Raw genomic sequence first — 5,000 nt, 5'->3', positions numbered from 1 at the left:
GTAAAAAAGATAAAAAAGAATAAAAAATGAGCGTCCAGTGTATTTTCCAGACTTTGATGAACAGTTACGACATAATTACTGTGGCACCACAATGGGCTCATTGTTCATTTTGGTTTCATTCAGGTGTCAGATGATGTCACAAGGCGACCCGATTCAGAACGGCTTGTTGTTTCCAAGGGATCACTCTTGGTTTTATTTGACAGAAAAACGCTGGGTATCTATGTCTACTCTATAATGCCCTTGGGTTTGAACGACGCTCCTACCCCCACCCCAACCCCATATCACAGAGTTATGCAACCTCAGAGGAGTCCAAAAGCCTCTGGAGGACAGGGACGCCCCGGAGCTGCAGAGAAAAGATACCCCTCATTGTTCACCTGAACGTATTTGAGAATTAGAGGCTAATTCCTTTGATGTGGAGTGTGTGTGCGCGTGCAGAGCTCTGCGGGTTTGCCACTCGCTTAAATGATACCGTACACCCTCGATAAGTCAAGCTTCCATCCAAACACAAATGGAGGAGTGTGTGCCGTTTATCTACACGAGCCTTTGATGGAATTAAAAACCACCAGTGTTTGTTTCTGCTCTGACATGTTCCAATTCCCCCCAAAACTAAATATTTACTCAAACACACACACTCCTCTAACCACTCCCCACACTCACACACAGGACACGTCCCCAAAAGCATGCAGAAATCTCTAGAAGCCTTCGCGGTGACAGAGAAAACTGATCCTCTGATGTACGAAGTTTATTAAAGCCTGGAAAGCCGTTTCACATAAACATCCACAGAGGTCTTCAATCTGCTGTAAACCACTCAGAACAACGGCAAAAAGGCTCAGACTCCATTTACATGTCTATTACTGCCACGCGTAAGCTATACAATTACTTTCAATAAACATTAGGCAGTAAATCCTTACGTACATTTGCATAAGAATCATTCAAATTCATTTTAAAAACTGCTTCTTAAAGACGCTGAATACAACGTTACAAGGATTTATTGACCATCAAAGAGGATTTGCAGCCACTGTAAAGTTAAACGGACACAAATCAAATAAATATGTCGTTTATTTACATTTCCATGCCAATGTTAAACCGTCAAACGACAAAACACCAAAGTTCTGGCGTTTTCAGACTTGCAGATAATATAGTGTTAACATTTGTTTGTTTGTTTGTTTTTGGACTGTTAAATGTGAGTGAGTGAGTTAGGAGACAGTTCCACATTTATCAGGGCTGCTACATGTTGATATATAAAGTGCAAAGTCTTCAAAAAATAAAGTTTCACATTCCTAATAATTATTTACACAAATACCAGGGTCTTTCACCATTGGCAACATACGGTAAAAATATCAACATCTCATTAACAGGGATTACAACAGTGTCTGCAGAGAAGTAGCAGAATTCTCTTACAGACAATCAGTCCTCACAGACAGTCACCCGGAGGAAACCCATGCAGACACAGGGAGAACACACCACATTCCTCACAGACAGTCACCCGGAGGAAACCCACGCAGACACAGAGAGAACACACCACACTCCTCACAGACAGTCACACGGAGGAAACCCACACAGACACAGGGAGAACACACCACACTCCTCACAGACAGTCACCCGGAGGAAACCCACACAGACACAGGGAGAACACACCACACTCCTCACAGACAGTCACCCGGAGGAAACCCACGCAGACACAGAGAGAACACACCAACTCCTCACAGACAGTCACCCGGAGGAAACCCACGCAGACACAGAGAGAACACACCATACTCCTCACAGACAGTCACCCGGAGGAAACCCACACAGACACAGGGAGAACACACCACACTCCTCACAGACAGTCACCCGGAGGAAACCCACGCAGACACGGAGAGAACACACCACACTCCTTACAGACAGTCACCCGGAGGAAACCCACGCAGACACAGAGAGAACACACCACACTCCTCACAGACAGTCACCCGGAGGAAACCCACGCAGACACAGAGAGAACACACCACAATCCTCATAGACAGTCACCCGGAGGAAACCCACGCAGACACAGAGAGAACACACCACACACCTCACAGACAGTCACCCGGAGGAAACCCACGCAGACACAGAGAGAACACACCACACTCCTCACAGACAGTCACCCGGAGGAAACCCACGCAGACACAGAGAGAACACACCACACTCCTTACAGACAGTCACCCGGAGGAAACCCACGCAGACACAGAGAGAACACACCACACTCCCTCACAGACAGTCACCCGGAGGAAACCCACGCAGACACAGAGAGAACACACCACACTCCTTACAGACAGTCACCCGGAGGAAACCCACGCAGACACAGAGAGAACACACCACACACCTCACAGACAGTCACCCGGAGGAAACCCACGCAGACACAGAGAGAACACACCACACTCCTTACAGACAGTCACCCGGAGGAAACCCACGCAGACACAGAGAGAACACACCACACTCCTCACAGACAGTCACCCGGAGGAAACCCACACAGACACAGAGAGAACACACCAAAATCCTCACAGACAGTCACCCGGAGGAAACCCACGCAGACACAGAAAGAACACACCACACACCTCACAGACAGTCACCCGGAGGAAACCCACGCAGACACAGAGAGAACACACCACACTCCTCACAGACAGTCACCGGAGAAAACCCACGCAGACACAGGGAGAACACACCACACTCCTCACAGACAGTCACCGGGAGGAAACCCACACAGACACAGAGAGAACACACCACACTCCTCACAGACAGTCACCCGGAGGAAACCCACGCAGACACAGGGAGAACACACCACACTCCTCACAGACAGTCACCGGGAGGAAACCACACAGACACAGAGAGAACACACCACACTCCTCACAGACAGTCACCAGGAGGAAACCCACACAGACACAGGAGAACACACCACACTCCTCACAGACAGTCACCCGGAGCGGGACTCGAACCCACAACCTTCAGGACCCTGGAGCTGTGACAGAGACACTACCTGCTGCTCCACCCTGCCGCCCTTTGAAATATTTTGTATTGTGATATATATTAATATTGAATTATTGTCCAGCCCTATTTTGTCTATTTATTTAAATTCACCCATCAACCCAGCCGTGACCCACACAAGAAAATGCCATCGTCTTTACACCAGCTGCCCTTTCTGGTTCAACCCTTCCATATCCCCCCAGCTTGGGGCCGACATCTGGCATCCACACCCAGTGGCTGAGAGCGGATGTAGGAAGAAAACAAACTCCACACAGGTAGTAACCTGAGGTGAGACTCAAACTCAAAGGCCCCAGAGCTGTAAGGCAGCGACACTCTCTGCCCACGGCAGATGTTACAAAATATGTGAAAATACCCTGCTATGCCACACACAGTCCACAGATAAGCTGTAACAGAACAGGGCTACGTCTCGAGCAAGTAAGGACAAGAGTGAGTGACAGAGAGAAGGCCCCGCACTATTCTAATTATAAGTTTAGTAAAAATGAAAACATGATCAAGAGCTCAAAGCCTTACTATGTCCTTTCTGTGTGAACAATGACACTGAATGATGGGACCAGGTCTGGAAGGAAACTAATGAGAACTGTCCTATCTCTGGCACTGTTCACCTGCTTTCTTAACAGAGCCCTTAACAGCTGTGTCACATCACGTCATGATAAGCTTCTAAAAGCGTCTGTGTTTTTCACTGGTTTATATAAACACGTCTGTCCAGGCTCATTTGTTTCTGTACTGAACGTTCACACTGCCCTGTTCTTGAGAATCCAGGCTCCCCCTCAGTGGCTTTGAGGGAGTGCTTCTTGCTCATTAGGGACTAGGTGTTTCTTCTAGGAACCTTCACTGTCTGTGAGGTGTGGGGTGTGTTCTCCCTGTGTCTCTGTGTGATTACCCCCTGGTGAGGACTGGCTGTGTGAAACTGTCCACAGGTGTGAGTGTATGTGGGAGTGACTGGGTGAGTGTGTGAAACTGTCCACAGGAGTGAGTGTGAGAGTGACTGGGTGAGTGTGTGAAACTGTCCACATGTGTGAGTGTGTGTGTGACTGGGTGAGTGTGAGAGTGACTGGGTGAGTGTGTGTGTGACTGGGTGAGTGTGAGAGTGACTGGGTGAGCGTGTGAAACTGTCCACATGTGTGAGTGTGTGTGTGACTGGGTGAGTGTGTGTGTGACTGGGTGAGTGTGAGAGTGACTGGGTGAGTGTGAGAGTGACTGGGTGAGTGTGTGAGTGACTGGGTGAGTGTGTGAAACTGTCCACATGTGTGAGTGTGTGTGTGACTGGGTGAGTGTGAGAGTGACTGGGTGAGCGTGTGAAACTGTCCACATGTGTGAGTGTGTGTGTGACTGGGTGAGTGTGAGAGTGACTGGGTGAGTGTGTGTGTGACTGGGGTGAGTGTGAGAGTGACTGGGTGAGTGTGTGAAACTGTCCACATGTGTGAGTGTGTGTGTGACTGGGTGAGTGTGAGAGTGACTGGGTGAGTGTGTGAAACTGTCCACATGTGTGAGTGTGTGTGTGATGGGTGAGTGTGAGAGTGACTGGGTGAGTGTGAGAGTGACTGGGTGAGTGTGTGAAACTGTCCACATGTGTGAGTGTGTGTGTGACTGGGTGAGTGTGAGAGTGACTGGGTGAGTGTGTGAAACTGTCCACATGTGTGAGTGTGTGTGTGATTGGGTGAGTGTGAGAGTGACTGGGTGAGTGTGTGAAGCTGTCCACATGTGAGTGAGTGTGTGAGTGACTGGGTGAGTGTGTGAAGCTGTCCACATGTGAGTGAGTGTGTGAGTGACTGGTGAGTGTGTGAGTGACTGGGTGAGTGTGTGAAGCTGTCCACATGTGAGTGAGTGTGTGAGTGACTGGTGAGTGACTGGGTGAGTGTGTGAGTGACTGGGTGAGTGTGTGAAGCTGTCCACATGTGAGTGAGTGTGTGAGTGACTAGGTGAGTGTGTGAGTGACTGGGTGAGTGTGTGATGCGTTGTGATGGACGTGGGTCCAGTGATTCCAACTGATCTCTGGAACA

Source organism: Hoplias malabaricus, unplaced genomic scaffold (genome assembly GCF_029633855.1).
Source record: "Hoplias malabaricus isolate fHopMal1 unplaced genomic scaffold, fHopMal1.hap1 scaffold_185, whole genome shotgun sequence".
Classification (NCBI taxonomy): domain Eukaryota; kingdom Metazoa; phylum Chordata; class Actinopteri; order Characiformes; family Erythrinidae; genus Hoplias; species Hoplias malabaricus.
Note: the sequence above shows the minus strand (reverse complement) of the source record.